The 26,071-nt window shown below is 38.6% G+C and overlaps 1 protein-coding gene and 2 long non-coding RNA genes across 4 annotated transcripts in view; 2 read left to right on the forward strand and 1 right to left on the reverse strand.

Annotated features, from left to right (window-relative positions):
- The window catches only part of LOC134757230 (uncharacterized), a 58,449-nt gene extending 44,635 nt beyond the window's left edge, over positions 1–13,814 (forward strand). The window contains exons 3-5 of one of the 2 annotated variants that reach the window (XR_010130932.1): positions 1,177–1,435; positions 3,161–3,270; positions 9,688–13,814. This is a non-coding gene — a long non-coding RNA (uncharacterized lncRNA). Of the gene's footprint in view, positions 1–1,176; positions 1,436–3,143; positions 3,271–9,687 lie in introns of both variants that reach the window. The other variant, XR_010130931.1, reaches the window with a different exon arrangement.
- Positions 13,815–14,108: 294 nt separating this feature from the next.
- Positions 14,109–18,420, reverse strand: LOC101123715 (uncharacterized). Its single transcript, XR_008671938.2, has 3 exons — positions 18,306–18,420; positions 16,598–16,662; positions 14,109–14,305 (listed from the first exon to the last, which is right to left on the reverse strand). It is a non-coding gene; the product is annotated as an uncharacterized lncRNA (long non-coding RNA).
- Positions 14,409–26,071, forward strand: part of NPAP1 (nuclear pore associated protein 1) — a 207,983-nt gene continuing 196,320 nt past the window's right edge. The window contains exons 1-2 of the mRNA XM_063698419.1: positions 14,409–14,850; positions 15,838–15,932. The gene's annotated coding sequence lies outside the window, so the exon portion shown is untranslated. The remainder of the gene's footprint in view (positions 14,851–15,837; positions 15,933–26,071) is intronic.

Below are 26,071 nucleotides of genomic sequence, written 5' to 3' on the forward strand. Positions count from 1 at the left end.
CCTCATCTCTACTAAAAATACAAAAAATTAGCCAGGCATGGTGGCGGGCACCTGTAGTCCCAGCTACTTGGGAGGCTGCGGCAGGAGAATGGCGTGAACCTGGGAGGCGGAGCTTGCAGTGAGCCAAGATTGCGCCACTGCACTCCAGTCTGGGTGACAGAGTGAGACTCTGTCTCAAAAAAAAAAAAAAGAAAAAAAAAAGAAAATTCACGTTTTTCCATTACTTTTTCTTTTGGATTATTTGTTTATATAGGCATCTATCAGATTTTCAACTCTTTTTTTATTTTTATTGCTTCTTTATTTTATTATTATTAATTTTTTGAGACAGAGTCTCACTCTGTCACCCAGGCTGGAGTGCAATGTTGCGATCTCGGCTCACTGCAACCTCTGCCTCACAGGTTCAAGCAGTTCTCCTCCCTCAGCCTCCTGAGTGGCTGGGACTACAGGCACACGTCCCCACACCTGGCTATTTTATTTTATTTTATTTTTAGTAGAGATGGGGTTTCACCATGTTGGTCAGGCTGGTCTCAAACTCCTGACCATACGCCTTGGCCTCCCAAAGTGCTGGGATTACAGGTGTGAGCCACCATGCCCGGCCTATTGATTCTTCTGTCTGTGTTCAAATATTACATGTTCTTATATTTTGGAGAGTTCATTTCACACTAGACATTTCCCTCCAGAGACTGTTCTCTTCATCACTGTGCTAGTGAAGACAGGGAAGGATAAAACCTTGCATGTCTTGCACTTACATGAATATTCCCAGCTGTACCTCGAAAAAAAAGCAGGTTATAGAACACCTGTGGAGACAAAATGACCCATCTTGGATGCTAGTCCACCATGTTACTTCTGATTTGCCCCTGTTCAATGAATGCCTTCTGATCTCTCATTTATTTACTGTCGTTAGTGTAAAATCATGTCAACCTGGGTGTTACCACAAAAATTACAGGCTATGAGGCAGGTAGCCTCCTTGTCCATTCTGGAGGGATGTGTTTAATTGCCTTGCTAAAGCATGTATAGCCTTTCCCTGTGGAGTATTAACCCTGGGTCTGGAGAGTAACAGTGTGAACAACTACCAACCTGCAGCCATCCAAGGGTATGGTTCTGTGTGTAAGTCCCATCTATAAATTAACCAGTACTGACTAAATGGATTTTCTGCCTTCTTCTTTAATTTTTCAGATCCTTTGGCATTTGAGAGTTGCTTTGTGTATACGGCCCTTTAACGGAGCAAATGGCCAGCCAGGAAACCAAAGTATGGACAAGGGGAAAGAAGCATCTGTGGAGGAAGTTTTACAAGCGACCCTCCTCATCCATGTGGGTGGCGTTGCCCATATGCTACATGTCTGTGGGCCACTATGTGTGTTTAAAGCTTTTTAGTAAAACGTTACTAAAAAGTATGACTCACTGTGGTGAAAAAGGTGGCAAAACAGTGACAACAGTGAGTTTGCTGCTGTTATTTTCTATGTGAGTGGTCACGAAAGCACAGGTAGCAGCTGAGGCAAGGGTAAGGAAGCTAGGAGAAGAATCGCAGTGAGAAAGGGATGAGAACTTCAATGTCTGTGTTAATGTCTGGTTTTATGATAACCTTGAAACTCAAGAGGCACAGTGGGAAATTGTACCTTGCCACTTTGTGTGGCTGAGAGAGAGAAAACTGTGCCAGCTGAATGTGTGGACTGTCCTTGCCAGTGCAGGCTGGGATGCAAATACCTGTAATTCTTGGGAACCAACCAGTGAGCCAGCTGATGACATAGAGTTTAACTCAGAGGAGGAAGATCATTATCCTTCCCATTTGAGAGTGAAACTGTTCATGCAGTGGAAAGCAAAATTCCAACACACAGAGGCCTGGGTAGGATTACTGGATATAACAAAAACTTTTAAACAGCCGCCAAGAGAAAGCCTTATGTACATGAATGGTGCAGCTATGGGACACCAGTGGGGATGATATCTCCCTAAAAGGGAATGAACCTGAAAAATTGAGACAGAAGTACCCCCGGAAGTGAAATAACCCCTTTATGGGACAAGATATAGGGAAAGCCATTTCAGATTTCCTAGAAACTCAAAAGGGAAGAGATTAGGTATGACTGGTTGCTAAAGGAAAATGGAAAAAGGGAGAAACAAAGTCTGCTGGACTGAAAAAAGGAGTTTAAAAAGGCACAATTAAGGTTACTAGGAAACAAATGTGGTATGATCTGATTTCAGCTGGGATTGACAAAGAGAATATAGATGGGCAACCCAGTGGCATATTAGTGGAGTATGGAAAGACCTGACTCCTGATCAATAGTTTAGACACCTTCTTATTACCCCCCCCACCCCCCACGAGAAGAGGGAGAAAGACAGGAAGAAACCTTTGGTAAAAATTCAGGGGTGGACTTCTTTCCAGCCTGGAGATCATAGGTAGGGTCAAGGCTGCTTCTGTGTAAGAGCAATAGGGGGTGACCAGAGGCCATATTTGGAGCTCACTGTTGATTGGAGAACCTTAGCTTTAGTGGGCACAGGTGCAGAATGTGTCTTAGTTGATGGAAATCCAGAGACACCCTGGTAAGTGGGAAGCTATAGATGGTTGTGAGGGGTTAAAAATCTGAGAGAAGGAAACTCCTCTCCTCCTTAGTTTTGTCTGGACTTCCCCCTTTGCTTACTCTCCTGTCTTTATCTCACCTATTGCAGAAAACATCTTGAGTATGGATGTCTTCTTAAGATGCACTTTACAAAAACATCTGTGGGGGAATCTCACCTATGACAAAGGCTATATTAAGATGGGAGGCAAAATTGGAAGGTGTACACCTCCCTCCCCCACAATGTATTGTTAATGTGAGACAATACCATCTTCCTGGTAGAATATAAGAAGTCACAGCCACCATGGAGAAATTGGCCAAAGTTAATATTATCTGGCCAGCACAGAGTCCTTTCAGCCATCCTGTGTGACCAGTAATAAAATCTGATGGCACTTGGATATGACAGTAGATGAGTGGACACTACTGATCTTTCTAAGATACATGCTCCTTTATGTAGTATAACTCAAGTGATTGAGCAATTAATACAAAACATAGGCACTTATCATGCTGTGTTAAATTTAGCTAATGCCTTCTTTAGCATCCCTTTTACCCTGACTTGCAGTCATTATATTGATGATACTCTAACTTCTGCAGACTTGTCATTGCTACAGCAACACGGAGATGCATTGACACCCTTCTTCAATCCAGAGGATGGGCCATCAACTCACAAAAGTACAAGGCCTGGAACCAGCTGCAGAGTTCCTGTGGATCACTTGGCCAGGTAAGACACACCTTACTTCAGGCTTGGTCATTGAGAAAATATAACAGTTTTCCATACCTAAAACAGTTAAACAGTTACAAAGTTTCCTAGGTCTTTTGGGATACCAGTGGGCTTTTATTCCATGTTTATCTCCATGTTTGCATCCCCTGTACTGACTATTAAGGAAGCAATCTCAGCTGGGCACAGTCTCACACCTATAATCCCAGCACTTTGGGAGACTGTGGCAGGCAGGTCACTTGAGGCCAGGAGTTCGAGACCAGCATGGGCAACGTGGTGAAACCTCATCTCTACTAACAATGCAAGAAATTAGCCAGGCATGGTGATGCGTACCTGTAATCCCAGTTACTTGTGTGGCTGAGGCATGAGAGTTGCTTGAACCTGGGAGGTGGAGTATTTAGTGAGCTGAGATCGTGCCACTGCACTCCAACTTGGGCAAAAGAGCTTAGAAACCCTGTCTCAAAAAAAAAAAAAAAGATCTAGGATAAAGAACTAAAGAACAAGTGGTAGCATTTGAGAAGGCTAAAATATTGATTGCTCAGGCACAAGCTCTAGTTCCCCGCTTCTGGGATACCGGTGTCTTTTGATATGACTGTAAACCCTGAAGGGACAAAACGGGTCCTCTGGCACATTCAACATGGGAAAGCAGTTCTTCTAAGATTCTGGTCACAGCTATGGAAATGTGCTGAAACCCACAGTTCTCCAATTGAACAACAGGTTCTGGGAGCATGTAAGGCCATGCAGCACATTGAGCCTGTAACTGATCATCTGCCAGTAACAATGAGAACAGGTCTCTCCATTAAGGGCTGGATAGAAGGGTTGTTTTCCAGGCCAATACCAGCTATTTCTCAAGCCTCCATTATACAGAAGTGGCATGCATACCTGCAACAATGTAGCGCCCGCTCCACGAGTCCTTTGGGAGATGCATGCTATCATAGGGCCAAGACACTATGAGACCAGTGCTGCCCCTGTTGTGGAGCCCCTGCAGGAGATGCCTCCAGTAATATACGAAGGCACATCTCCATTCCTGAAAATGCTTGGCACTTAGATGGATGGAGCTGAGGTAACCCTTGTGTGTAGGTGACAGTAACCGTACAGTTGCAGACAAATACTATCTGACAGAGAGTGTTGAGGTTTCCAACTATAATAATGAGTTATCTCTTTCTCTTTGCAGTTATGTCAGTTTTGGCCTTACATAGTTTGACATTCTGTTGTTAGGCACTTAAATGCTTTAAGGATTATTATGTTGTACTGGAGAACTGACCCCTTCATCTTTGTGTAATGCCCGTCTTTATTTTTAGTGACTTTCCTTGCTTGAAGACTGCTCTGTCTGTAATTCATGCAGTGACTCTTCCTTTATTTGATAAGTGTTAGCCTAGGCTATTTAGTTTCATCTATTTACTTTAAATGTATACATGTCTTTATATTTCATAGATTTTACTTAACATCATTTAGTTGGGTTGACTTTATTGATCTACACTGACATTCTCAGTTCTTTGATTGATGCTTTTAGACTACTGACAACCAATGGAGTTGGATTAATATCAAACATATGTGTTACTGTTTTTGATTTGTTGCCGTTGTTCTTTCTTCCCGTTTTTGTACTTCACTTATTTTCTGTGTTTTGTGGTTTTATTTGAGAATTTTATGCAATTCTGTTTTCTCTCCATTCTTAGCGTATCAATTATATAACTTTTTTTTGACTATTTTAATGGTTGCCCTATGGAGTAAAACTTTTATTTTTCATATTCTTAATTTAGTCTCACAGATAATGGTTTCTGGAAAATAATAGTAGCACCAATCTATTTGATTAGGCATGCTTATGTCTATATGTTATATGTATATAAATATACATGTATATGTGCATGTGTACTCACATATAAGTGAAATGAATGACAGCACTAATAGGGAGAACAAAAGAGTTAAGATTATTTTGGTATTCTAAGATATTCACACTACCTGTGAGTGATACAGTGTTTTTTCAAAAAACACTTTTTGAGAAGTATCTTGGATTCATTTTAAATGTAATATTGCAAACTCTGGGTAAGGGTTTTGGACCAAGGGCCTCAGTTCTTTGCTTGCTTTGGCCTGTTTCTGCATTTAGTTTCCTCCCATGTTGGCTTCTCCCATATGGCAAATGTTCCATCAAAGCCATCAAGGGAGGGACTTTGCTAGCAAGACAAGAATCACAATCTAACATAATATAATCATCCTGCTAATGTCCCATCACCATTGTAGTATTCTGTTGATTTTAAGCAACTCACAGTTTCTGACTACATTCATTAGAAAGAATTAAAATACAAAGTTACTTATCAACTTCACTTATACTTAGAGGTGGGAGTCGTTGGGTGCCATCTTAGGTTCTACCTACCACATCTGATCTTCTCCAATATGAAATAGTTTTTCAGTCTTCACTTATTTTCTATTACCTTGACCCTTTTGACAAGGACTGGTCAGTTCTATTGTAAAATTTCCCACAGTGTGAATTTGTCAGATGTCTTCTCATAATTAGACTAGGGATATGGATTAAATTCAATATTTTCAGTATTTATATTTATTTAAGTTTAAAGATAAGAGACAAACTAATATAATATTTATATATACAAACATACAGGAAAAATGAATATCAGAAAATTAGAGACTGACAAAGATAATCCATAATAATAGTTACCTTCAGCTGTTAACATAGATGATGAAATTCAGGAGATACATTCAGGGGGCATCAATGATATTGTTAATGTTCTTTCTGTTTTATAAGCTCAGCAAAGGCTTAAAATAAAATAAACTTTTGAAATTTAAGAATAGTTTTAGATTTACAGAGCAGTTCCAAATATAATATAGAGTTTCCACAGACTCCATACACCATGTTCCTTAATAACCCCCTTACATTGGTGTGGGATATTAGTCACAATGAACCAACCAATATTACACTATTATTAACCATCCTCACTTTATTCAGATTGACTTAGTCATCATTTAATATCGAGTTTCTGTTCCAGGATCCTATCCAGGATACCTCATTACATTTACAATTCATGCTCCTTAATCGACTTTGACTGTGACAATTTCTCCAAGTTTGCATGATTGCTATGACATTGGCATTCCTAATTTGGGATTTCTTTGGTGTTTCTTTCCTGATTAGAATGGATTGTAGGTTTCAGGGAGGAAGACCACAGAGGGAAATTGCCATTCTCATCACATCCTGTTAAGGGTACAGACTGCAACAGCTTTATCACTTTTGATGTTAATTTAATCACCTGAATGAGATAGTTCCAATCAAATTTCTGCACTGTGAAATTACTGTTTTTTTCTTCTCCTTTCCATGTTGTATGTTTCAAAAAGAAGTCACTACACACAACACACAAATAAGAAGTGAAGAATTATGTTCCACTTCCTAGGGGCAGAGTGTCTGCAAAAATTATTTGGAATTAATCACAATGAACAAATGCCTAATCTTCTTCAATTGTTCCATATTATTCCATCATTGTTCTACCCATAGACAAATATGGGTACTTATTTTACACTTCACTTGAAATAATTTATTTGGCTTATTGCTCAAATTGCTTCAGTATTGTCCAAGAAACTTTCTTTTTCTTTTTTTTTTTTTTTTGAGATGAAGTCTCTCTCTGTCACCCAGTCTGGAGTGCAGAGGCGCGATCTTGACTCAGTGCAACCTCTGCTTCCTGGGTTCACACCAGTCTCCTGCCTCAGCCTCCTGAGTATCTGGGACTACAGGCGCTCGCCACCATGCCCGGGTAATTTTTTGTATTTTTAGTAGCGACAAGGTTTCACCATGTTATCCAGGATGGTCTTGATCTCCTGACCTCATGATCTGCTCGCCTTGGTCTTCCAAAGTGCTGGGGTTACAGGTGTGAGCCACAGCTCCCGGCTGAGACTTTCTTTCAGTTGGATCGTCTATAATTTTGAAATCTCCCCATAATTATGGTTTGTTGGTGTTGTGTGGCTCTTTGGTTTGTTGCATTGTTGGTTGTTATTTTCTTTTCTTCTGGCACTACTAGGTGCTGCAGGCTGATTGTGTTTATTCTCTGTCTAACCCTATTATCCACCGTTTCTTCACAATGCTCTAGTTCCTTTGAATGGAAAATGGAATTAGAAATGAAGGTCTAGAGACTGTGGTACATTCATTGCCCCTAGGGCATCTGATGACTTGAGGCCTTGTCAGCTGACTGAGCAAAAGAATACACATGTGTTTACTGACTTACAAATATATACATGTGTATAAATACTTCAACATGTATGCATAGGTATCTATATTAAACTAACCATGAGTTCCACGTAATGTTTCTGGCAGCACATGATCTAATCCAGTACCACATGAAGCTATGTACCTGTTCCAACTTGTTTGTATGTAGCTTGCGCCTCTAACACGGAACTTGTTGGCTTTGTTAACTTAATGATATCATCCAAAAATACATGCATAGTGTTTTCAAAAGTGGTAATTTATACACCCCTGGAAACTACTTTACCAACTAAAACCGAGTCTTTATATACAAATTATTTGTCCCTTTGACTTAGAATCTCAGAATCTCCCTCTATTTCCTAATTTACTTAGGTCAGCCCCCTTTTCCCACTCTAGTGAGCTTATTTCCCACGTTTGTTATACAGTTATAATATTTAGTTAATCTCTCTCTATCAACTAAATAAGGCTTTTTTTTTTTTTTTTTTTTTTTTTGGATACAGTCTCGCTCTGTTGCCCAGGTTAGAGTTCAGTGGTGTGATCTTGGCTTACCTCAACCTCTGCCTCCCAGGTTCAAGGACTTCTCCTGCCTCAGCCGCCCAAGTAGCTGGGATTACAGGCATGTGCCACCATGCATGCCTGATTTTTGTGTTTTGTATTTTTAGTAGAGGCAGGGTTTTTCCATGTTGGCCAGGCTGGTCTCGAACAACTGTCTTCAAGTGATCCCTTCCACCTCAGCCTCCCGAAGTGCTGGGATTACAGGCGTGAGCCATGGCGCCTGGCCTAAATAAGGTTTTTATTTTACCATCTGTGTGTTATGAAGTTCTGTAGGTCTTGAATAACAGTGTCACATATTCAGTGTCACGTTGTCATATAGAACAATTTCACAGCCCCAGAGACATTTCTTGTACTTTACTGATTCAAATTTTCTGTGATCCAATCCCTTCATACTCACCGAATACTTTACTGTCTCTGTACTTTTTTCTTTTTCAGAGTGTTATATAAATGGCATCAGATAGTATTTTGCCTTTTCCAACTCGTATTTAGTTATCAAAATGCTGTTTAGGTTTGTAAAGTATATCTTATGGTTGTTTAGATTTGCATTTCTTGAATAACAAAAGAATTGAGCATGTTCTCATGTGTTTATTGGACAAGACTACAACTATTTTTGGAAAAATGACTCTTCAAATTATTTGCCATTTTTGATTAAGATGTTTGCCTTTTTATTTTCGAGAAGTAAGACTTTTTATCTATTGTGGATAACAGACCCTAATTAGCTATGAGATTTTTAAAGATTTTCTCTCATTCTTTGGTGTTGCCTTTTTACTTTTAACCATGTACTTTGAGTCACACAATACTTTTTTGTAATGAGTTCAATATGTCTGTTTTTTAATTTTAATACTTGATTTCTGATGAAGTTCATTATGTCTTTTTAAAATTATGTTCATTTGCTTTAGGTGTCATAGCTTAGAAACCATTGTTTAACCCAAGGCTACTGTATTAGTCTGTTCTCCCATTGGTATAAAGAAATACTGAGACTGGGTAATTTATAAAGAAAAGAGGCTTTTCTGCAGGCTGTACAGGAAGCATAGTGACTTCTGCTTCTGGGAAGGCCTCAGGAAATTTCCATTCATGGTGGAAGGCAAAGGGGGAGCCAGCACTTCACACGGCCAGAGCAGGACGAAGAGAGGGGCTGGAGTGCTACACACTTTTAAGCAACCAGATCTTGTGAGAACTCACTCACTGTCAGGAGAACAACACCAGTGGTGCTAAAACCATTCATGAAAATCACCCTCAGGAGCCAATCACCTCCCACCAGATCCCACGGCAAACACTGCAGATTACAATTTGACATGAGATTTGGTGGGGACAAAGATCCAATTTATTTCAGTGATGAAAATGTATTCTTATGTTCTGTGGATTTGGTCAATTTGGCTCCTATATTTAGATGCATTATTAATTTGAGTCAATCATGCATATGGTGCCAGGGAGGCAATAACTTGCATGTCAGTGTCCATTTGTCCCAGCAACACTGTGTGAGGAAATATTTCTTTATATTGAATTGACTTGTCAACCTTGTGAAATTGTTTTACCATGCATGTAAGAATTAATTTTCGACATTTGATTTTATTCCATTGATATATATGTCTCACTATTGGGGGAAATTCAGCCAGATATCAGGCGAAATTCACCCCCGATATTTCACGTACATTCTTTTCTAGATTCCCTGAGTGTCGGCCGGTCTGAGAAATAAAGGAACAGACTACAAAAGAGATAAATTTTAAAGCTGGGTGTCCGGGGGAGACATCACATGTCAGCAGGTTCCATGATGCCCCGCAAGCGGTAAAACCAGCAAGTTTTTATTAGTGATTTTCAAAAGGGGAGGGAGTGTACGAATAGGGTGTGGGTCACAGAGATCACGTGCTTCACAAGGTAATAGAATATCACAAGGCAAATGGAGGCAGGGCGAAATCACAGGACTGTGGCAAAATTAAAATTGCTAATGAAGTTTCGTGCATGCATTGTCATTGATAACATCTTATCAGGAGACAGGGTTTGAGAGCAGACAACCAGTCTGTCCAAAATTTATTAGACGGGAATTTCCTCGTCTTAATAAGCCTAGGAGCACTATGGGAGACTAGGGCTTATTTCATTCCTACAGCTTTGACCATAAAAGATGGCTGCCCCTGAAGCGGCCATTTTAGAGGCCTACACTCAGGATCCCATTCTCTTTCTCAGGGATGTTCCTTGCTGAGAAAAAGAATTCAGTGATATTTCTCCCATTTGCTTTTGAAAGAAGAGAAATATGGCTCTGTTCCGCCCGGCTCACTGGCGGTCAGAGTTTAATGTTATCTCTCTTGTTCCCTGAACATTGCTGTTATCCTGTTCTTTTTTCAAGGTGCCCAGATTTTATATTGTTCAAACACACATGCTCTACAAACACTTTGTGCAGTTAATGCAATCATCACAGGGTCCTGAGGCGACACACATCCTGCTCAGCTTACGAAGATGATGGGATTAAGAGATTAAAGTAAAGACAGGCGTAGGAAATCACAAGGGTGTTGATTGGGGAAGTGATAAGTGTCCATGAAATCTTCACCATTTATGTTCAGAGATTGCAGTGAAGACAGGAGTAAGAAATTATAAAAGTCTGAATTTGGGGAACTAGTAAATGTCCATGAAATCTTCACAATCCACGTTCTTCTGCCATGGCTTCAGCCGGTCCCTCGGTTCGGGGTCTCTGACTTCCCACAACATCTCTCCTTCTCACTTAGTATATATACACACACACGGTACATGATATGTTTTGGTACAGGCATGTAATGTGAAATAAGCACACATCATGGAGAATTGGACAACTATCTCTATGAGCAATTATCCTTTGAGTTACAAACAATTTAATTATACTTTTTAAGTTTTATAAAAATATACAATTATTATTGACTTTCATAGTTACCCTGTTATGCTATCAAACAGTTTGTTTTATTCATTCTTTCTATTTGTTTTGTAACCATTAAACATCCCTACCTTCCCCCAGCCCCCTGCTACCATTTCCAGCCTCTGTTAACCATCCTTCTACTCTCTATGTCCATGAGTTCAACTGTTTTGATTTTTAGAACCCACAAATAAGTGACAACATGTGATATTTGTCTTTCTGTGCCTGGTTTATTTCACTGAAGACAGTGATCTCCAGTTTTATCCCTGTTGTTGCAAATGACTGGGTCTCTTTATTTTTTATGGCTTAATAGTACTCCACTGTTTATATGCACCATATGTTCTTTATCCAGTCATCTGTTGATGGACACTTAGATTACTTCCAAATCTTAGCTGTTGTAAACAATGCTGCAACAAGCATAGGAGTGCAGATATCTCGTTGATATACTGATTTCCTTTCTTTGGGGTATATATCCAGCAGCCTACTGCTGGGTATATTTGGTAGCTTGATTTTGGTTTTCTGAGGAACCTCCAAACTGTTCTCCATAGTGCTTGTGCTAATTTACATTCCCACCAACTGTATACAAGGGTTGCTTTTCTCCACATTCTCACCAGCATTTGTTATTACCTGTCTTTTGGATAAAAGCTATTTTACCTGGGGTGAGATGATATCTCATTGTAGTTTTGATTGGCATTTCTCTGATGATTAATGATTTTGAGCACCTTTCCATATGCTTGTTTGCCATTTGTATGTCTTTTCAGAAATACTTATTCCAATATTTTGTCCTTTTTTGGTTGGATTATTTGACTTTTTTCCTATAGGGTTGTTTGAGCTGCCTATATATTCTAGTTATTAATCCATCAGATGGGTAGTTTGCAAATATTTTTTCCCATTCTGTGGATTGTCGCTTCACTTTGTCGATTATATCCTATGCTGTGCAGGAGCTTTTAACTTGATATGATCTCATTTGCCCATTTTTGCATTGGTTGCCTATGCTTGTGGGATATTGCTCAAGAAATTTTCTCCTAGACCAACATACTGGAGAGTTTCCTTAATGTTTTCTTATAGTAGTTTCATAGTTGGAGGTCTTCAATTTAAGTCTTTAATCCATTTTGATTTGATTTTTTTGCATACAGTGAGGGACAGAGTTCTAGTTTCATTCTTCTGCATATGGATAACCAGTTTTCCCAGCACCATTTATTTAAGAGACTGGCTTTTTCCCCAGTGTACCTTCTTGGCAACTTTGTTGAAAATGACATAACTGTAGGGTTGTGGATTTGTTCCTTGGTTTTCTATTCTGTTCCATAGGTCTATATGGGTATTTTTATTCCAATACCTTGCTGTTTCATTTACTATAGCTCTCTAGTATAATTGGAAGTCAGGTAATGTAATTCCTCTAGTTTTGTTCTTTCTGCTTAGGATAGCTATGGCTATTCTGGGTCTTTTGTTGTTCCATATCCTTAGCACAATTTTGATTACTATTGCTTTTGTAGTATGGTTTGAAATCAGAAAGTAGCATTTTACTACACAAACTTCATTCTTTTTCAAAATTATTTTGTCTGTTCTGGAAATCTATTGCATTATATATGAATTTTAGAGTAAAATTGTCAATTAGGGGAGAAAATGTCACCTAGGATTTAGCTAGGAATTGCATTAGATATATTTGGAAAGTACCAGCAAGCTAATGATACTAAGCTTTCTAATCAGTGAAAGCTCAATGTAGTTAATTTATAATAGTATTAGTTTGTTTGATATGTTTTGTAGTCCTCAGTATATGTATCTTATACTTATTTTATTAAATTAATTCATAGGTATTTAACTTTTATGCCATTTTAAATGAAATGGTTTTCAAAATTTTGTTTTTAGATTGTCAATTGCTAATAAATAAAAATACAGTTGATTTTGTATATTGACCTGTACTAAGCTGTACTACAAGCTTGCTTATCCCTTTTTTCATATTTTGTTATGTTTTATTAGAGATTTTATGATGTCTGTAGGCAGGATCATGTCATTTGGAGACATAATTTGACTTTCCTTCCAATCTGACTTTTTTATATTTATTTTCTACACCAATTACCTTGTTCATATCCTCCAATACAGTGTTGAATAAAACTGTGAAAGTGATAGCCTTCTCTTGTTTCTAATTTTACAAGAAAGTGTTTGAGCTTCTCAGAAGATTTAGGATGTCACGTGAGGTTTTCTGTGCTTTCATGATAAGGAAACTTTTCTTATTTGCCTAACTTGTTGCATGTTTTTATAATGAATGAAATTTCAATTTAGCAGGTGCTTATTGCTCATCTTTTAAGATGACCATGTGTATTGTGTCCCTTATCTCTTAATATAGTTTATGGCACTAATTCTTTTTGTATGTTGAACCAAATTTGCATTCGTAAGATGTATACCTTCGTCAAAATTTATAAATTTTTACATGTCTGTTATTTGTTTTGATAGTATTTCCTTTAATTTTTGTGTTTATGTTCATAAGTCATATTGATCATAGTTTTTCTTCAGTAACTTTGTCTAGCTGTGGTAGAAGGTTGATAATTCACATTGGAAAGTGATCTATTCTTCATGTTGCTCTTACTGTTTTTTATGTGAAAGGTCTAAATTGATCTAGCACAAATAGAATTGAACACATGAAAAGGAGAAAAAATGTACATTTTTTCAAGATAATTTTCAGACTTTGCAAACAATTATATTGTATAAGTGAATAAAACCAAATCAGAGTAGTAAAGAGATGTAATTGGGCTACATAGATGGAGATTTAGAAAACACTAGAAAGGGAGAGAGAAAGGTGGGTGATAAATTACTCTTTTTAATATGATCTCATTGTTTTGCATATTTCTTTTTTTAAATACATTACTTACAAGTATAGACAAAGATGAAAATATAGGTTGACAAACAGGTGCTCATTATTTAAAAGAAATATAAGATCTAAATTCTGGTATTTCATTAAGGTCAATTTAGTTTGTATGCTCAGGAGACCTAACATGTAGACATTTGAAGTGACACATTTTGTGAGCCTTCATAAATATCTCTAAAAAATGGAATATCACAGTTTTTAAAAACTTAAAAGTTGAACATAACAAGGATTTAAATATTATTATTAAAGTTGTTACCTATTCCCAGATGAGGACTTAGAAAAACGAACAGTTGGCAAACCAGTGCAGCAGGTGACTTCCGTGAAGCCGGAGGCACACCCTGGAGACTGCGGTGTTGCTGGAGCCGACACTGCTGTGCTGCACATGTGGCTGCCACCAGTTTCCTCCCTCTCTGGGAAGTGGAATTTGAATTGCAGGTGATGATGGCTGGTGGACGGAGGGACAAGACCACATTATCTCAAAATGCTTGGCTCTGTTGCTTGCTTTTCATTTCACTGCTAGGTGCCACAGGCTTGGGGTTTACTGTTTATTTTTTGAAAAATATATGATAAATTGGTATTAATTATTTGAAGATGTAAAATCATTCACTGGTGATGTCTTCTTGAGCAAGTCAGGAATTTTTTTTTTTTTTTCACAAACAGGGTCTCACTCTGCATCCAGGCTGGAGCACAGTGGCATGAATGTAGCTCATGGCAGACTTGAACTCCTGGGGTCAAGCAGTCCTTTTGCCTCAGCCACTTGAGTAGCTGGGGCCACAGGCACATGCCACCATGTCTCGCTAATCTTGTTTCTTCTTTTCTTCCATCCTTTTTTTTTGTGTGGTAGAAACAGGTTCTATCTATGTTGCCCAAGCTGGTCCTGAACCCCTAGCCTCAAGTAATCCTCCTGCCTCAACCTACCAAAGCATTGGGATTACAAGTTTGACCCACTGTGATCAGTCCAGGGTAGGAAATGGAATCTTAGCAACTATCACATGAGCTTTGAGGGAATCCTTCTCTAGATGAGCCTTCAATTGAGACCTCAGCCTTGGACATCATCTGCATCTGGATTCCTGACCCAGAGCAACTGTAAGTAATGTGTGTGTGATTTTGAGCCATCACACTATGTGGCAATTTGTTGTGCAGCAACTGATAACTAATACAAAAGATAGTACCTTTAATTTATAACACTACCCTGGATTAGATTCTGGAACAGAAAAATGGCATTACTAGAAAACCTGGTAAAATCCGAAGAAAGTCTGTAGTTCAGTTAATAGTTTTAAACCAGTGTAAGTTTATTAGTTTTCATAAATACATTATGGGTATATAAATAAGATGTTAACATTCTAGTAAACTCCTGGGTATGTAAAACTAGCTATACTATGTTTGCATCTTTATGTATATCTAAAATTATTTTAAAATAAAATCTTTGATTTTTTATTTTTAATTAAAAAAGACAGGCATGCATATGTTATCCCAGCTTCTGGGGAGGCTGACTTGGGAGGATTGCTTGAGCCCAGGAGTTCCAAACTGAAGTGAGCCATGATTGTGTCACTGCACTCCAGCTTGGGAAAGAGAGGGAGATCAAGACTCAAAAAGAAATTGGCCTCAGAAGCTGAATGGACATGGAGAAAAAAAATAGCCCAGCAGATTTCCGCATACATTTACCCTTCCATACATACATCCATCTACTTCAGGAAGCCACTATCAAACTCAAGGAACTCTTGTCCACATTTGACCTCCCCATCACACTCTTTATTACCAAGTAACTCGTGCGAGTGTCAGTAACCTGTCTGTTTTCAGAGATATTTGCCTATGCCTCACATACCCCAGAAAGGCCCATTTTCAGATATCATTTAGGAACATATCTACAGGATCCCACTGAACATATTTTGGCAGACAAAGTTTCTGGATACCAAAGACCAAGATTGAGGAATGTTAGTGAGAAGAAATATAAATTATATTTTCATATTATGTTTTTTTATTAATACAGGCTTAGTTTTCTAAAGATAATTCTGCCTTGAAGCCTTGTTGGAATTCTGTGATAATTTCTTTTCACTCCATGTTCTTCATCAGGAATTTTATGGAACCTTGTATTCTGTTGAATACCAGAATTATATCAGCAATCCCCAAGCCCCAAAATCACCAAATGGGCATCATCATGACAGCAGGTGAGTGGAATACAAAGACATATATATATATATATATATGGTGTTTGGTTGTTTTGGCAGTTTCTACTTATCTGGACCTGGACAAAAAAATCTTTTCACACCAGATTTATGGCAGCTGAGATTCAAAATATCTTTTGCACAGGCATGGAAAACCTGATAGAGGCAAAACAATAGGCCAGGTGTGGTGGCTCATGCCTGTAATGCCAGCACATTGGAAGGCCAAAGTGGGCGGATGGCTTGAGTCCAGGAGTTCAAGATCAGCCTGGGCAACATGGAAAAACTGTTTCTCTACAAAAAAATAGTAAAATTAGCTGAGTATAATGGCACACCCTGGTGGTCCCAGTTACTCAGGAGGCTGAGGCAGGTGGATGGATTGAGCCCAAGAGGTCAAGGCTGCAGTGAGCCATGATTGTGTGACTGCACTGCAGCCTGAGCAAAAAAGTCAGACCCAAGAAAGAAAGAGAGAGAGAAAGAGAGAAAGAGAGAGAGGAAAGAGGGAAAGAAGGAAAGAGGGAAAAAAGGGAAGGAAGGATAGGAAGGAAGAAAATACAACATATCCCCAACCCTCCAGCAGTGATCTAAGAGATAGACAGAGGCTGAGTGGTGATTCTGCATACGTGCTGGCTAAACAGAGAATCCCACAGCAGGAAGGACTCTCCACTCACCACACGCACAACTTCCTGTTCAACACGCTGCTGGACAGCACCACGGTTGTTTCCAGGGACCATGCCTAAAAACCCACAAAGACATCAGACTTCATTCTGCACACCCATGGCCATGTATAATGTTGACTTGTTTTTTGGTTTATAAACATGGGGTCTATTGTCTACACCATGGTAATAGTGACAGTGAGAAAATGAGCTCCTGTGACCTAGAAACTTGGAAGAGACATTCAGCTTCATGGAAGTCATTTCTCATTCTGAGATGAGGATTCTTAGTATTCCTAAATTGGCACTTCCTTGCTTAATTGTGTACCCTGTCACGCACTGGAGGGAGAGGCCATCTCTGTTCTCTCATTATACTGAGGAGGCAGAGTAGCTCCCTCTTATTGGTCTGATGCCTCACTTGGTAGCATAAAGGCAATCCGGGCCAATGCAGAGGCCGGTGCTAAGGGCCCCGTATGGCGGTACCGCAGTGGGAGCTGTTGGGGTGGAGCAGAGGCCAGGTGCGTTCTGGCTGTGGTGGTTGGAGCTGCTAAAACAGCTTGGGTGTAGGACATTTAAAAGTCCTAATTCTTCTTCATTGCTTTCTGCCTGAGTTTGGCTCTCTGGCTTCTGAAGAGCCTTTTTTCCATTCTGTCCTTTGGTACAGCTGGCAGCTGGCGTCTTCCCTCATGGTATGAATCCTGATTTTCAAAAAGCGTGAAGGCTTGGACATATGGTATTTTTTATAATTTTCCAGACCTCTGACAAAATGAGTCTAACTGTATTAAAGACTAGTATTGGTTACTTCCAGTCAGAGGTCAAAATTTATAACCTAACTTGTCCACAGTCCAAACAGCACTGCAATAATAGACCATTTTTCTCTTAGTCAAGGGCTCATAGGTATAGGGTCTACACTTAGCTAGGGTATGCCCCAGGGGCCTTTCAGAGGTGATAGAGACCTTGTTTCCCCTCCTGACTTGGTTTCTATGTCCATACTGCTCATCCCTGTGAAACAGTGATAACAACTTTTATTTGTTGTCTCTCTTCTGTTCTGCACTGCTCACATCCTTCAACCAGACCTCTATGGGTTGGAAAGACTTTTCTAGCTTCATATAAGCAGTGCAATTAATACCACTCATGGTCCTAAAGGAACACTTGTGCCAGTGTCACCACACAGCTGGGACAGCCAAAGAGACCAGAGAATAAACTCGTTGGGCAGGCTAGTGATTAGCACCAGCTAGCACAGCACTCCCCCACCACCGCCCCCACTCCGCCCCGCGCCCTGGGCCCACCAGCACATCAACTTCATCCCAAGTCCATGTTCTGCTGTCCTTAGTACCCTAGTAGAGGGTAACCGAATGGCAACAAATTAAATGGTAAATTAGCAGACAAAAAGGGCAGAGGGGTTGGAGTCAGGACTGCCTAAACACTTATCCCATATGCTGTTAAGCTTTTTTTCACATAAACAACATTAAGCACCGTAAGCATGGTGGCAAGCCCTTTAGATAACCTATGGAACAGCTCCCATCCTTCCTTTCCCCATAGAAACTGGCAGAGTTGTGAGAAGTACTCCAGGGCCCTAAAAAGAGTGACCCTGCTAGGGCAGTGGAGGCTGTTTCCCTCCAGGGCTGGATCCTGGATGGAGTGGGGCTTATGCAGATCACCCTGCAGAGGAAAGAAGGAGGAGGAGGGAGAGACAGAGATGAGGGCCTAAATGTAGATATTGTACCTTTTACAGTTGCAGGTTCAGACTGCACAGTCCCAGACAGATCCCCACTAAAGGGCTGGGTAAAAGTCCTGAAACCTCCTCTCAATTTCAGATGCCCTCCCGCCAATCAGCTGACTCCAAGTGGAGCAAAGCCCAGGTCTTGACATAGATACAGATACTATACACACCCAGATGATGTCACAAGCAGCTATATGTAAACAGAGCAGAGCTCAGGTGACATCACAGAACAGGTAGAGGCAGTTCAGGGGGTATTCTGGTTGTCTTACCCAGCTCTGAAGTCTGTCAGCCTCTTCAGATGTCACTTGCCCTGTGGTAAGGAAGTGTAGTTGGCAGCTGGTGCAGTGGCAAGAAGAGAAAGGAAGTTCCCCAAGACAAAAACATCTCAGCAGGTAAAGAGAAATTCCCTAGAGCCCCAATCATGGGATCAGCTAGTTGAAAGTAGGTGGCATTCCTGGGTAGTCTCTTTCCCTTCCAGTGGGCAGAATGGTTAAGCCTTGGTGTGCTTGTGTGTCTGATTGCCCCATTCATTGGAAACCAGACCGATGGTTTCAGGAACTCTGAGTGTGTTGTTCCCCTCTATGTGTCCATGTGTTCTCATCATTTAGCTCCCACTTATAAGTGAGAACATGGAGGTATTTGGTTTTCTGTTCCTGTGTTAGCTTGCTAAGAATAATGGACTGCAGCTCCATTCATGTCCCTGCAACGGACATCGTCTGGTTCTTCTTTACAGCTGTGTTGTATTCCATGGTGTATATGTGCCACATTTTCTTTATACAGTCTATTGTTGATGGACAATTTAGATTGATTCCATGTTTTTGCTATTGTGAATAGTGCTGCAGTGAACATATGTGTTCATGTGTCTTTATAACAGAATGACTTATATTCCTTTGGATACATACTTAGAAATGGGATTGTTGGGTCAAATGGAAGTTCTGTCTTTAGGTCTTTTAGGAATCGCCACACTGTCTTCCACAATGGTTAGCCTAATTTACACTCCCACCAACAGTGTGTAAGTGTTCCTTTTTCTCCACAATCTTGCCAGCCTCTGTTATTTGTTTGACTATTTGTTATTTATTATATTTGACTTTTTAATATAGCCATTCTGATGGGTGTTAGATTGTATTTCATGTTGGTTTTGATTTGCGTTGCTCTAATAATGAGCGATGTTGAGAAGATTCAAATAAGTACAATCAGAAAAAACAAGGGTGATATTACCACCAACCCCACAGAAATATAAACAACCATCAGAGAATATAATGAACACCTCCATGGACATAAACTAGAAAATCTAGAAAGAATGAAAAATTCCTGCACAAATACACCCTCCCAAGACTGAACCAGGGAGGAACTGAATGCCTGAACAGACCAAGAATGGCTCTGAAATTGAGTCAGTAATACATAGTCTCAGTGACAAATTTTTAAAATGCCACTTAGAAAATGTACACATAATTTTGCTCTATGCAGCAAATATATTTGTAACAATCACTTTTAAGAAGGGTGTTAAAATATTTTATTATTTTTTCTGATTTAGCTTAATAGTTTAAAAATATTTTTCTGCTGGCAACTATTTATATCTCCATTTTCATTGACATGGTCAATAATTTACCTACCTTTCTATTAAATAACAGTGGATAAACTGATGTGTATTATTTTATACTAAACTTTGGCACTCTTGACATAATTCATATATGAATAGTCATCCTAATGTCTTGGCCAGTGAAGATGAGATTCATCCTCCAAGGTTGAACAGGAATATTCTCACCTGAAAGCAGCAAGAAATACAAAAGCAAGAACATGGTAGATGAAATTCAGGAGTCCCACAAGCAGATGAGGATTTATTTAGGGCCTGAGAAGGTGCAGGGACCCCTCATAGGGGCCTGTGTACCACCCCAAACATGGATATAAAGGAAAATCTTGAGTCCCTTCACAGAAATTCCAGGCACCTCTCTACCTCTGAGAAGTTCATGAGCCACTTGACAAGCAAGAAGTTAAAACAGTAGCAAGGAATTGAGAGTCATGAGAATATGGGGTTCCCTATGGAAACTAAAAATCAAAGCTTAACATATGTCCCTGAGTTGTTTTTCAGAAAGCTGCCCCTCTACTAAATGAATCCACTAGCACATAGACCTCAGATAAAGGGGATCTATGAAATGAACTCTGCCATTCTTTAATCTGAATTTCTTCCTGAGGGGCCTACAGGATGTTATGTCTATGAGCCAGACATACCATTATTTTCTGCTGATCCCAAATTTTCTGACAAATTTTACTTTCTTAAATAATCACAAATCAGTAAATCTTTGAATCCCCCTATGACCTGTAAGCTTCCACTTCAAGATACTTCATCCCTTTAGTCTAAAACCAATGTGTAACCTCAATATATTAATTTATGACTATGTATTACCCCTGCCTCTCTGTATTTAAAATCCCCTACCTGTAAGCTGTCTGGTAGCTTTGGTCTTTATTTCATTTTATCATTTTGTTTTATTTTTGGGATGGAGTTTTGTTCTTGTAGCCCAGGCTGGAGTGCAGTGACTCCATCTCAGCTCACTGAAACCTTTGCCTCCTGAGTTCAAGCGATTCTCCTGCCTCAGCCTCCTGAGTAGCCAGGATTACAGGCAGGTGCCACCATGCCCAGCTAATTTTTGTATTTGTAGTAGAGATGGGGTTTCCCCATGTTGGCCACGTTGGTCTCAAACTCCTAACCTCAAGTGATCCACCCTCCTCGGCCTCCCATAGTGCCGGGATTACAGGTGTTGGCCACCATGCTTGGCTGGTCTGCATGACTTCTTAAATGTTCTTTGGTATTCTCCTGCAAACCTCATGATGTTCCCGTGTTTCACAGATTGTAACGTGTTACATGAATTTATTCTTTCTATCCCATGCCCCCTTTTATTGATGCATTCTGTCCTTTAACTAGTGCATTTAGAACATTGACATTTAAAGTAATGATTGATATAGTTGGATTAAAAATCTACCAAATTTGTTACTATCTTTCAGTTGTTGATTTGTCTTTGTTCCTATTTTTGTATTTCACTCATTTTTTACCTTTTGTTGTTTTGAGCACTTTATATCTGTTTATCTCATTTCTTAGTGTATCGTTTTTTTTTTTACCTTTTAGTGGCTAATCTAGGTAATAATTTTAATCTTAATTAATCTAACAAAGAACAGCTTTTTACAAACAATAGTAGTATGAATATATTTGATTAGATATGGTTAAATACATATCATTATGTGTGCATGTATATATACATACAAATATTTGTGTGCATTTATGCTTATATAAGTAAGATGAATAACTGCAATAAGTGATAAAAGGAATGAATGTGGGTTATTCTATTACTTTAAGGTGTTCACACTATATCTTAAGTGATATATTGTTACTTAAAAGGGGGCTTGGATTAGTCAGAAATTTAAATTGCAAACTGTAGGGCAGCCTCAGGTCTTTCCTGGCTGTTGACCAGAGGCTTCATTCAGTTTCTTCCCATGTGGACTTCTCCCACGTGGCAGAATGCTCTGTCAAAGCCATCAAGGCAAAGAGCTTGCTAGCAAGACAAAAAAAAAATCACAACTTTACGTGACATGATCAGTCGTGTGACATCTAGTATTCTTGTATTATTGTGTTGTATGAAAGCAGGTCACATTTCATGCCCATACTCGCAGGGAGAGGATTACAATACAAGGTCATGCACCCTGGCAGGTGGGGATCATTGGGCACCAACTTAGGGTCTACCAGCCACATCAGGTCCTGTCTGATGTGCAATAGTTTCCCAGTCTTTGTTTATCTTGAAGAATCTTGGCCCCTAAGAAAAGAACTGGTCAGGTATTTTATAGGAAGCATCACAATGTGGATTCATCTGATGATTTCTCATTATTTGAATAGAATTATAGTCTTATTTTGAACACCTTTATCTTAATTTGAAGACAATGAAAACTGAACAATATATTATTTAGAAATATAAACCTAGACATAAAAATAATATAAAAAGGAAATGACAAAGAGGAAACTGAAAATAATAGTAACCTTCATGGGGGTAAAAAATGCCATGAAATTGGGGAGCTGCACATTTGGGACATCAACAATATTGATAATGTTCAGTTTGTTAAGGTCAGCAGTGAATTTTTTAAAAAAGAAAAAAGCTTTTCTATTTTACGTTAGCTTTGGACTTACAGAACAGTTGCATAGTTGGCATGGAGAGTTAATATGCAACCAACACAGAGTTTCCATCATTATTAACCTCTTATATGAGCATGGGTATTTGCCACAATTAACACACCAACATTATGCATTCTCATTCACTGATATCCACATATTAATCAGATTTCTTTTTTTCCTACTTACTGTTTGTTTTCTGTTCTAGGATCTCTTCCAGGATAACACTTTAGATATCATGTCTCCTTAAGCCTTTTTTGTCTCTGCAGTTTCTCTGAATTTCCATGTTTTTCCTGGCATTGACATCCTCCATTTAGGATTTCTATGATTGTTTTTACTAACAATTAGACTAAAGTTGTAGATGTGGAAGAAGAGACAGGGGTGAGTGTAATACTCATTATACCATGGGCATATATTCTCAAAATGCTTTTTATCACTATTGATCCTAATTTGAGCACCTGGATGAGGCAGTGTGGGTCCAGTGTCTCCACTGTAAAATTAATTTTCCCCCTTTCCATGTCGTTCTTTTTGAAAAAAAGTCACTATGCACAGTGCATACTTAACAAGTGGGGAATTATTCTTCACCTCCTTAGGGCAGAACTTCTATACTATCGTTTGTATTTCATTACCATAGGCAATGTATCTGTTCTCCAGCATTTATTTTACATTTATTTAATCAATTATTTATATTATATGGAATATTGGCAAATAATAAATATTTATTTCTACTGTGATTAGACTAGTTTATTCTATTGTTCAAATTGCACTAGTGGTGGTCATTAGAAGGCCTTTCAGTCAGCTGCTTTACCACTTTGAAATATCCATATTATTCCTATTTGATTTGGTTTGTGTAGTGTGTTGGTTGGTTGTGTTGTTTAACTTTTTCTTACTTTCTGGCTCTACAAGGTACTTAAGCTTAATAGTGTTGATTCCCTTCCCAACCATGCCATTAACCATTTTCCCCCAATTCCTAGTTCCTTTTTTGGTGAATGGCATTAGAAACAAAGGTCTCAGCAATGGTGTTCTCATTTCTGCTAGGTGTCTGTTAATTCTGTGCTTTGTCATCTGACAGAACAAAGGATTATATGTATGTATGTAACTCACACTCACATATGTATATGCATTTCTACAACATTTCTCCATTTATAGCTATGTAAAGTTCAGCATGAATTCTTATTAATGTTTCCAGCACCTGTGATCTAATTCTAGACCACATGAATCAATTTTCCCATTCCCATTACTTGTATGTAACCTCCCATGCTAACAGTGAGATAGTTGCTTCCTTTATATAATCAATGAGTCCAAAATACATGCAGAGTGGTTTTAGTATTGGTAATTCATACCCCCATGGGAAAGAATGTTTCTAACTAAAGAAGACAATTTAGGTACAGATACTTTGACATTTAAACTAAGAATCTCTCCTTATTTTTATATTTCTTAGGTTGTTCCCCTTGCCCCCAAGTGTCTATTTCCTTTTGACAATATTTTAAATGTAATTGTTTTCTATGTTTTACTTTAGATTAATTGACTTAAGTATTAATTGTACTTAATAGAAGTACAATTGATTTTTATTGCCCTAGTATACTAAAGTGTTACTGAACTCATTTTTTGGTTCTAATCTTATTTTAGTGATTTCCTTAGGATTTTTATTATTATTATTATACTTTAAGTTTTAGGGTACATGTGCACAACGTGCAGGTTTGTTACATATGTATACATGTGCCATGTTGGTGTGCTGCACCCATTAACTCGTCATTTAGCATTAGGTATATCTCCTAATGCTATCTCTCAAAGAGAAACCATCATCAGAGTGAACAGGCAACCTACAGAATGGGAAAAAATTTTTGCAATCTACTCATCTGACAAAGGGCTAATATCCAGAAACTACAATGAACTCAAACAAATTTACAAGAAAAAAACAAACAACCCCATCAAAAAGTGGGTGAAGTATGTGAACAGACACTTCTTAAAAGAAGACATTTATGCAGCCAAAAAGCACATGCATGAAAAAATGCTCATCATCACTGGCCATCAGAGAAATGCAAATCAAAACCACAATGAGATACCATCTCACACCAGTTAGAATGGCGATCTTTAAAAAGTCAGGAAACAACATGTGCTGAAGAGGATGTGGAGAAATAGGAACGCTTTTACACTGTTGGTGGGACTGCAAACTAGTTCCACCATTGTGGAAGTCAGTGTGGTGATTCCTGAGGGATCTAGAACTAGAAATACCGTTTGACCCAGCCATCCCTTTACTGGGTATATGCCCAAAGGTTTATAAATCATGCTGCTATAAAGACACATGCACACGTCTGTTTATTGCGGCACTTTCCTTAGGATTTTCTGTACGTAGGATTATGTCATTTATGAATAGAGATAGCTTAACTTCATCTTTTTCATTCTAGAAGTCTTATATTTATGTTTCTTGCCTAATTACCCTGGCTACATGTTCCAATACAATACTGAATAAAAGTAGCAAGAGCATGCATCCTTGTCCTGTTCCTAATTTTTTGAAGAAATTACTGAAACATTCATAATATGGTGTGTTGTTGTGTAAGTTTTTCATAGATGCCCTTTATCACTTAAGAAAATTTCTTTCTATGCCTAATTTGCTCGGCCTTGTTATCATGAATGTGTTTTGGATTTCTCAACTGCTTATTCTGTATCTTTACAGATAATTATCAAGCTTTTGTCCTTCATTCTGTTAATATAGTGTATTACAGTAATAGTTTTTGTATGTTTAACAAAACATATTTCAGGGACAAATGACTTTGCTCGTAATGTATATTTTTATTAGGTTACTGGTTTATTTTGAAGTATTTCCTTCAGAATTTTTGCCTCTGTTTCATGGGGCATATTTGTCTGTAATTTTCCTTTCTTGAAATCTCTTTGTCCAGCTGTGCTATCAGGGAAAACGGGCTTCATGTGGTGTATGGGGAAGTGTTCTCTACTCCTCTGTTTCTATTTTTTTTTCTTGAAAGATTAGTTAATAAAGGATTGTTATTATCAAAGGGGTTAGAATAATTCACCAGTGAAGTCATCACAACGTAGAAAAAAATTGAATCCTACGAACACTAACATGAGCTGGGAAAGGGATCCTTCCCCAGGGGAGGCTTCACTTGAAACCTCAGCCTGGGTCATCTGACCCAGAGAAAATGTTAAGTAATATTTATGTGTGGGTTTGAACATCTAAGCTATTTGGTTATATGTTATGCAGCAACCTATAGGTAATGTACCTGACAGTAAATGTAATTAGATTCTAGAACAGAAAATGACATCAGTGGAAAACCTGGCAAAATATTAAGAAAGTCTGTCTTTCAGTTAATGCTTCAAAAGTATTAACCGTATTTCAGTTAATAGTTTTGTACCACTGTCAATTTCTGAGTTTTCATAAATACATTCTGGTTACATAAGTTGTTAACATTTCAGGAAGGTGTAGATTATGTAAAACTGTATTATCTTTGCAACTTTCTGTAAAACTAAAATTATTTTCAAATAAAAATATTATTAAAATGTATTATTTAGGAATAAAAAAATGCCAACACAGATGGACATAAACAAGAAGAAACCTTGGACCAGAGGATGAGTGGAGATGCAGGGAGTGAAAGGCAAA

Source organism: Gorilla gorilla, chromosome 16, assembly GCF_029281585.2.
Source record: "Gorilla gorilla gorilla isolate KB3781 chromosome 16, NHGRI_mGorGor1-v2.1_pri, whole genome shotgun sequence".
Taxonomy (NCBI): Eukaryota; Metazoa; Chordata; class Mammalia; order Primates; family Hominidae; genus Gorilla; species Gorilla gorilla.